This window comes from Equus asinus, chromosome 11 (assembly GCF_041296235.1).
Source record: "Equus asinus isolate D_3611 breed Donkey chromosome 11, EquAss-T2T_v2, whole genome shotgun sequence".
NCBI classification, from domain to species: Eukaryota; Metazoa; Chordata; class Mammalia; order Perissodactyla; family Equidae; genus Equus; species Equus asinus.
The window spans coordinates 78,626,449-78,636,598 of NC_091800.1; positions in this window are offsets into that span (position 1 = coordinate 78,626,449).

Sequence of the window (10,150 nt, forward strand, 5' to 3'; positions counted from 1 at the left end):
GGCGCTTTTGCTTTCTGTAAGTTGCCAACATCGTAAGGATGAACCTGTCCACGTTTGGGTGCGAATGAAGTCATGCCTCGGCACGAACTGGCTGCATTATTTTCGAGGCGCTGGTTTTGTCAGGTAGCCCCGAATTGTGTCAGAGTGACCCTGGGCAGATCACTTGCCTCCCTGAGCGGAGCTTCCTCATTTGTGCAATGGAGATAACTGCACGAGGTGGTTGGGAGACTTACAGGAGATAAAGTGTGCAGCAGGCTTTGATCAGTGGAAGCCAGTGTTTAATGCAGGGCTTCGTGGGCCAGGCATTGTTCTACATGCTTTGCATTTGTTAACGCGTTCGGTTCTCGTTTTTAGGATGGGGACGCTGAGGTCCAGGGCAAGTTGGCCGGGTCACACAGCTAGCACGTGGTAGAGCAGGGGTGTGTACCTATGGTGCAAAGCCCTTGCGCATAAACAGTAAACCCCACTAAGCCCTAGCCAGGAAAGCTATGTTCCTATGTGGTACCACAGTGTGACTATCACGCCGCAGAAAGGGGCGACATTACTATTCACAGATGATAGGAAACCTTGAAAAGCTCGGTGCCTCAATTTTTAAAACAGTTCAGCAAAAGACTTGACTTAAGAGAGGGAAGTAGAAGAAAATTAGAAATTTTCCCTTTGAACAAACAATAACCTATTAAAAGTGAAGTATTAAAAAGATTTTCTCCACAATGACAACAAAAACTATAAAATACTTAGGAATAAACTTTAACAAGTTACAAGGTCCTGATAAGGGAATCCCTCAGCCTTTGCTGAGAGGCAGAAAAAAGGCCTGAGCAAATGAAAAGCATTCTGTATCTTTGGATGAGAAGTCAGTACCAAAAATAGGCCAGTTCTTCCCAAGTCAAATTAGAAAATTAGCACAATTAGCATCAGAGTCACCAAATTCTCTTGGGAATGTGTTAGAACTAACTAAATAATTTAAAATTTCATATGGAAGATAACATATTATCAGGATATTATTTTTCAAGGAAACCCTTGAAAAACAAGAGTAGTAAGGGATTGTTCTATAAAAGATTAAAATAAACTAATCACCAAGGTGTTAGCACAGACATAGGAAATCATCAGTGGAATAGAAGGATAGATCTATTATTTTTCTTCAGATAAATTCAAGTAAAAAAAATTTAATACTGTAGAATGTATAGAATTACCCCATTATACTAGAAATATGTCTGTCAATCTAATATATGTACACACACACGCATACACACACACATACCTGAAAGGATGCCCATCTAATGTTAAAGATAGTTATTTCTGATTAGTTGGCATGTTGGTTTCCTAGAGCACTGCAAACTGGTGGCATGAAACAACAGAAACTTACTTACTTACAGTTCTGGGGTTCAGAAGTCCAAAGTCAAGACATCAGCAAGGTTGGTTCTTTTGGAGGTTCTGAGCAAGAATCTGTTCCGTGCCACTCTCAACTTCCAGTGGTTGCTGGCAATCCTCGGCATTCTTCAGCTCCCGTCTCTGTCTCTGTCTTCACATCTCATTCACTGTGCGTCTGTCCTCTTCTTAGAGGGACACCAATGATTGAATTAGGACTCCCCCCAATCCAGTATGACCTCAACTTAATTACATTTACAAACACTATTTCCAAATAAGGTCACTCAAATTACTTTCAGCTTGGATTTTTGTTTTACTCTGATGTATATCCTGGTTGTAGGTCCTTCTAGTTATTCTATGTGGGACGCTGCCTCAGCGTGGTTTGACAAGTGGTGGGAGGTCCATGCCCAAGATCCGAACAGGCAAAACCCGGGGCTGCCGAAGCGGAGCACACGAACTTAACCACTTGGCCGTGGGGCCGGCCCCAAAGGTTGCATTTTTAAAAAACTTTTCCCTAGTATTTTTCTGCATGTCCTGAATTCTTTATAATAAGTATATGATATTTTAGAAAAACAGTAAAGGGATGTTTCTTTTAAAACGTACAGGAATGTGAGAAACTCTGCAAAATGTATGATAAGGATGATGGTTTAATTTAGTGGAAAAAGAATGGTTTATTAATGAAGGCTGCTGTCATAAAGAAAATAAAGACATTAAAAGTAAAGTACAGTACGGGCTGGCCCCGTGGCCGAGCGGTTAAGTTCGCGTGCTCCGCTGCAGGCGGCCCAGTGTTTCTTTGGTTCGAATCCTGGGCGCGGACATGACACTCCTCATCAAACCACGCTGAGGCGGCGTCCCACATGCCACAACTGGATGGACACACAACGAAGAATATACAACTATGTACCGGGGGGCTTTGGGGAGAAAAAGGAAAAAATAAAATCTTTAAAAAAAAAAAAAGTAAAGTACAGTTAATTTAGATCTTTGCATCATAACAGGAACAAAAATAAATTTAAGATGGATTGAAATCTAAATATGTTCAAGAGCAAATACTTTTTTTTTTTATAATCATGTAAGACATAAAAGTAAGAGACTGTGGAGCAATGGTTGTACCACCTGGAGATTTACTTTAAATACAAAATCCTGTGTCTTATTCCGGGAAATTTTATACAGTACTTGGGCCCCAGAATCTCCATTTTTAACAAGCACCCCACATGATTTTCTTGTAAGCATTCCATCAACCACAGTATGAGAAACACTGGTATAAATGAATGGGTTAATATATTTGTGTAAATAAAAGACAAGACTTTGGAAGAAAATCTTTGCACTATATAGCAAGGCATTAATAGCTCTAGTACAGCGAGTACATAGATTTTACACTGTTTAAATTTCCAGTTGCCTCCCATCCTCCATTCCCTTCTCCCAATAAAAGTGTTTCCGCAGTTCCTCTTTGAATAAATACAATAACCAAATATAAATAACAGATCATTCAAAACCAGATTATTCTGAAGAACAATCTTCTAATGTGAAAAATACTACCAAGGTGTCTGAATATATCTTTCCTCCTCATTCTTAAAATTACTCATTCTTAATTTTTAATTCATTCTTAAATTACTAATCCTCAACCTTTTCTGCCAACTTTTCAGAATTTGAGATGTATCCTGTAATGTGTTAATGAAGCATCATTTATTCAGGGCACAATTATTGAGCGCCTGGTTTGTGCGAAATACTGTGCTAGTGGCTCATGGATTTATACCTACACTTAAAGTACAGGTGGAGCCCTTGGGCACTGGGTACCAATCTCTCACTTATCCACTGATCAGTTTTCTTTGTTGTTTCTTAGAAGATTGTCTCCCTAAATTTTCCCTGGATTCTTTGAGACCCTATTCATACCCAGCCCTCCCTACCCTACTCAGTTCCTTACCGTTTGGCAGATTAGTTCTCCTTGGCAGGACTTTTCATATTTGCAATTTTAAAAAAAAATGTTAATTAGTTATTTAGTATCCATCTCTCTTGTGAAAAAGTGAACTCCTTGAGGGGGACCATGTCTGATTTGTTCACTCCTCTTGGGCCTAGAATCTTGCAAATGGGAAGCATTCAACAAAACAATCTGAATGCCTAAATAAACATGGATGTGCTGTCTAGTTTCCCCTAGCAACTTTAAAACATAGGTTATTTTAAAACTGCTTTAGACAATTCAAAATTACAGAATATTATGTAATTGGAACATAGAGTAAACCAATTTCATCACAGCTCTGGCAATAAAATCAGCAAAACTCTAGCTTCCAAAAACTGTCTTTTGAATCACTTCAAAATGTTCAGTTCTATACAAAATATACAGCCTTTTTTTCCCTAAGACAAATGCTACTCTAATTCTCCATCTAAAACTATTGTCAGGAGGCCCTATGCTAGGCAAGGTTAATTGTAAAATTGTAGTGTGCCTCTATGCAAAAAAAAAAAAAAAATCCAATGTTTACCTAAGGAACAGAAAGGGAATCCTTTATTCAGAAAGTAGAAAAAAATGTTTTCAGACAGAGAAGCACATACAGACAGATCCAGCAGCCACAAATACAGAGATCCATCTTTTCTGAAGAGCAAGGCAGTAAAAGCCTTTGGCGCTGAGAGCACAGAAAGGCAGAGGAAGCCCTTGTGGAAACTTGCTCAGACTGGACGGTGACTAGAGCTGATCTCTGTGAGATGGGAGTGTGAACTTGGCAGGCTGTCACGTGGAGCCCGTCCAAAGCGGAAAGCCAAATTTAGTGTCAAATAAGAAGCAAATCTTGACTTAGTAAGGAGAGACTGTATTCAAAAGGATTATTGCAAGGAGTTGGGGGTGGGGTGCAGAGCAGGAAGCCTATTGCAATAGGGGGAGGGGGACTATGGAAAAAGGGACAATGTCATGACCATAAGATCTGCAAGTGTCTCCAGAAATAGGCAAAAAGGGGTTTCCTTTTCTGGAGAGGATTAAATAAGGCTAGAGAGACCCAGGTGTGGGGAGTGAGGTGAGAGGGGGCATGATCTGATGTAGAGCAGAGAACGTTTCACTCCAGGCCAGCCTGTTCTCAGGAGGGGCCGCCTACTGGCTCAGGCTGAGGGTGGCCCGAAGTTCAGGCACCTGGGGCAGGAGGGAAGCTTAACCAAAGTTTGATTAACATGCATTTTGTTCCCGTTTATCAGTGGGGACCAAATGGTTCATTTATGAGGCAAAGAATGGGAATTTGGAGGCTCTGCGTCTGGCCTTGTGCTAGATAGTTGAGGGGGGCTCCTGTTGAGTCTTATCTAGTCATTTGGTGAAGAGGAGATCTTTGCAGTAAGATGTTTCCCAGAATACAGAGGGTGGGAGATTTCTTAATCTTCACTGTTTCTCAGGAGCATGGGGTTCAGGTAACATTGAACACTGTCAACTGTAAGGGCTTCCAAGGACAATCTGAGTTTTCATCTGTTCCTTCTCTGACTTTCTTTCTTTATGTAGATCTGAGTTTCTGACCTTTATCCTTTTCCTTCTGTCTGAAGAACTTCTTTTCACATTTCTTGCAAGGCAGGTCTACTGGTGACAAATTCTCTCAGTTTTTGTTTATCTGAGGGAGTCTTTATTTCTCTTTTACTTTTAAAAGATAATTTTGCAGGGAACAAAATTCTAGGTTGGTGTATTTTTTTTTTCTGTCAAAACTCTGAATATTTCAACCCACTGTCTTCTTGCTTGTGCAGGTTCTGGTGAGAAGTCTGATGAAGTGCTTGCTCTTGTTCTTCTATAGGTAAGATGTCTTTCTCTCCTGGCTTCTTTCAAGATTTTCTCTTTTCCTTGCTTTTCTGCAGTTTGAGTATGACATGCCTAGGAGTAGGATTTTTTAGTATTTATCATGCTTGCTATTTTTTGAGCTTCTTGAATCTATGGTTTAATATCTGTCAATAATTTTGGAAAATTCTCAGCCATTATTATTTCAAGTATGTCTTCTGCTCCTTTCTCTCTCTTTCTTCTCCTTCTGAAATTCCAATTAGCTTGTGTTACACCTTTGTAATTGTCCCACAGTTCTTGGATAGTCTGTTCAATTTTTTTCATTCTTTTTTCTTTTTGCATTTCAGTTTGGGAAGTTTCTATTATCTTCAAGCTCACTGATTCTTTCTTCAGCCCTGTCCAGTCTACTGATGTGCCCATTAAAAGCATTCTTCATTTCTGTTACCATGTTTTTGACTTCTAAGATTTCCTTTGAGTTCTTCTTAGGGTCTCTGTCTCTCTGCTTACCTTACCCATCTGTTCTTGCATATAGTCTACTCTTTCCATTAGAGTGCTTAGCATCTTAATCATAGTTATTTTAAATTCCCAATATGATAATTCCAAAATCTCTACCATATCTGAGTCTGGTTCTGATGCTTTCATTGTCTCTTTAGATTGTATTTTTTCTTGCTTTTTGGTGTGCCTTGTAACTTTTTGTTAAAAGCCAGGCATGATATACTGGGTAATAGGAACTGAAGTAGGTAGGCCTTTAGTATGGAGTTTTATGTTTATCTGGCTAGGAATTATGCTGTGTTCACTGTTCACTGTAGCTTTAGGTGTCAGAGGCTTCAATTTCCTGTAGTGTCCTTGTTTTTGTCTCCCCATTGTCTTTGGGTTTCCTTAGGGACTCCTTCTTAAATAGAGTCAGGGCCTTGCAGTTCTTTTGGCTGTAATCCCCTGTTATAATACAGGAGGCGTATTAATTTGATGGTAAGGTGTTGAGGAAGGGAACCATTATGTAATCTTAAATAGTCATGGGCCCCATAATGATGCTTTGGTCAATGATGGACAGTGTATACAACGGTGGTCCCATAAGATTAGTATCATATAGCCTAGGTGTGCAGTAGGCTATACCATCTAGGTTTGTGTAAGTACACTCTTTGGTATTCACACAATGATGAAATCACCTAACGATGCGTTTCTCAGAACATATTCCTGTTGTTAAGTGACGCATGACTGTAATTATGTTTCAGTGAGTCTGTACCCCTGGTCTGTGACCTTCATAAGAGTTCCTCAGCTCTTTTTCCTTCCCCTCAAGTGAGATGGGAAGGCTAGAGTGGGCTGGAGTTGGCTAAGGTCCCTTACTGCAGGTTAGATAAAGCTCTCGTGAAGTCTTTTCTCTTGCTGGCATTTGTTGTAGTGTATTTCAAAACGGCTACTCCCCAACCCCAGTCAAACATGAGAGGATTTTTATCCTCTCTTCACTTTGAGAGCCTGGTGGGGATACTGGAGGGAAACCCATGAAAATGCAGGGGAATCCTTGCTTAGAATGGAGCCCCCAGGAGTTTTTAACTCTTGAGTTAGTCCTTCCTCAGCTTCTGGCAATTTGTTGCAGGTACCACTTAAGTGCTCCTACCTGTTCCTGGTTCCAGTGGCTTCTGCTTCAAGGAAGCTGTTGTATATTGTCTGTATTCATCTGTCTCTCCAGTTTTTAGGGTGGACCTCATGTCTCTGATAGATCTAAGAAAAGTCATTGATTTTCAGTTTGTTCAGCTTTTTCCTTGTTCTGAGGGAGGGAAATGTAACTTCCAAGTTTTTCTTTTGTTTTTTTTACATTTAAATAATTTCTAAAAAAAATTCCAACAAGAATTACAGACTAATAATCTCTGAATTCACCTGTTTCTTTCAGATAACAAAATCTTTAAAACGTGTGTCTGAGCTGTGTCCCCTCTCTGGATTTCGTTTTCCCATTTAGTGTGAGCAGTCTTTCCTTAAATTAAAAAAAAAAAGAAGTTGAGATATTTAAGAGAGTCCTAAAAGTTAATGTCTCACTACTAGCCTATTGCTAGTTAACCAATTTCTTTTTGGAGGAAGTGATTTAAGAATGGCCTACTCTCTTCCCTTGTGTCCTTCATTGTAGTCCACAGTTATTAAATTAAATGTAAACTCAGCTGTTTTATTTACATGCTTTTGTGGTATTTATGGGTTGGGGGGATTAGCATTTATTGCCAAATTATTATGCTCCAGGAACTATGCTAAGTGCTCCTCAAATTTTAATGTGCACTTGAATCATCCAGAGATCTGGCTAAAATGCAAAGATCTCTTAAATGCAAATTCTGGCTCAGTTGGTACAGGCTGCCAACTGTACCCCCCTGCAACAGCTATAGGTCCCTGAGTTTTAGCATTTCTCATGAGGTGATGCCCAGATGTGTGGCCACACTTGTCTCAATTAATGTCCACTTACAGATACTCTGAGACTGGAGAAGTGAACTGGCTTTTACACAGCTTCATAGCTAGTCAGTGTTTAAATCCAGGTTCTTCAGACTACAAAAGAAGTAACAAAGGGATACCCTGCAGTTGATTATCCTGTCTCCCCACAACTACAGCACTTTATTTAGATCTTTATTTAGGACACTATTGTGAGTTGAATTGTGTCCCCCAAAAACATATATTCAAGTCCTAACCCTGGTACCTGTGCATGTGACCTTATTTGGAAATAGGGTCTTTACAGATACAATCATGTTAAGATGAAGTCATACTGGAGTAGAGGACTCTAAATCCAATATGACTGGTGTCCTTATAAGAAGAGGAGTGTGACACAGACACACAGAGAAGGCCACATGAAGACTCAGCAGAGAGTAGAATGATACAGCTACAAACCAAGGAATGCCAAGGATTGCTGGCTACCACCAGAAGCTGGGAAAGTCAGGGAAGGATTCTCCCTTACAGCCTCTGGAGAGAATGCAACCCTGTCAACACCTTGACTTAGGACTGCTAGCCTCCATAACTGTGAAACAAAATTCCATTGTTTTCAGACAAGTTTGAGATAATTTGTTACGGCGGCCTAAGAAACTAATGGAAACACTTAATACAACCCCTTGGTTTTCCATGTTTCTGAATGTGTCTGTCTGCCCTGCTGGATTGTCATCAAGCACGTTCAGTGGCTGCTGAGAGCTCTTCACACCAATATAAACCCTCATCCCACTTTACTCATTATTTGACTTAAGAAAATTAGAAAAAAAAGTTTACATTATGAAAGTAAATTGACCATATTCTACTTTAGAGCAGAGAAACCTCTTGTTTGCTTTTGCTTTTAAATACTTTTAAAAGTAAGGCTGTATTTTTCAGCAAAAAATTTTCTCCACAGGAAAAAATCTTGTATACGTGTGAATTGCCTAGATATTTGCTTGGGAACTGTACTGCTGAGCAAGTGTTTATCATATGAAAATCTCGTGACATTTAAAAAAGAAAAACCTCTTGGGATTGCCTTATATTTATTCCTCAAAGAAGCTGTGCTGCAGAAAGTTAAGATATAGAAACAGGTTTTATTTCATTTATCTTCTCAAATTGAATACAGTATTTTGGCTTTAGTTGGCCTTGAGTGAAGATAAAATAGACTAGGAATGAGTTTTTCCTCTTTGCTTCCCATCTAAAAGTCCTTAGTAATAGGGAAAAAATAATGTTCGTATTTCTGCTGCTGCATAACAAATCACCCCAAAACTTAGTGACATAAAACAATCATTTTATTATGCTCAAAGTTCTGTGGGTCAGGAATTCAGACACAGTATGATGAGAATGGCTTGTCTCTGCTCCACAATGTCTAAGGGCTCAGCTAGGAAGACTCAATGGCAGAAGGTGGAAGGAGGGCCGTGACTTGATGGCCAGGGGCTGCATGTACTCACATGTCTGGCATTTGATGCTGGCCATTGCCTGGAACCTCAGCTGAGGCTATCAGCTGTATCACCTGCATGTGGCCTCTTCATGTGGCTTGGACTTCCTCACAACATGATGGCCTCATGGCAGGTTGGTGCTCCAAATGTGAGTGACCCAAGAGAACTAGTGAGGCAGAATCTATCTTGCCTTTTCTCACATACCATTGGGAGTTGTATGGCTTACTTCTGCTATGCTCCGTTGGTTACAAGTGAGTAACTAATTTAAGGCCAGATTTAGGGGGAGTAGAGTTAGATACCACCTGTTGCTGAGAGCTGGAACTCTCCATGAGAGTTCAAAGAACTTGGAGATGTGCAATACTTTTTCCTATACAAAATTAAAAAAAAAATATTTCTGAAGGAATGTTCAAGAAATGGTGACACCGTTGGCCTCTAGGTAGGGGAAATACCTGTTTGGGAGATACTAGCAAAAGGGGAGATTTTTTTCATTGTATGCCTTTTGTAACTTTTGAATTTTGAACCATATGAATGTATTATCACTTGAAGTGAAATGAACTTAATACTAAAAACTTAGGTCAACTGGAAATATATATGTGCCAAAATACTCATGATAAATTTTTAGAATAAGGATTAAAAATAATGTCAGCAAGATATCCCTTACTTTATCAGACATTAAAATGTTTCACAGATTTCTAGAATTAAGTGCATTTAGGCCAAGGTTAGAGAGACGGATGACTGGGTTGGAATGGAAATTGAAGGACTGTCTTTGCTCAGAACGATGCTCAAGCCCTGATTTGGGTCCAGGTTCTGTCCCCTCTGGTGCCTGCCTTTGTCCCCTCTCTCTCATCTGCACAGATCATTTTTTCTTGCACCTGGGTTAGTTCATCAGTGTGCAAACATGCTGAACTAGCTCCTATGAAAGAAAGAAAGAAAAAGAAACAGTTCTCTGATTCTGCACACTCTCCGAGCAGTTCTCCAAACGCTTATTTCTCTTTTCACTGTTTCTGTGTCTTCAGCCCTATTCTCTTTTCCACTTCATTTCCTCCGCTAGAGCCCTGCTCCTCTAAGCAACGGCTCTGGCCCTGTTGCCAGGGACCTCCAGCTCAGCAAACCCGCTGGGCCATTGGCAGTCCTGATCTTACTCACCCCTCAGCAGCTTTGATCCTTCCTGGCTTCCTCAAAC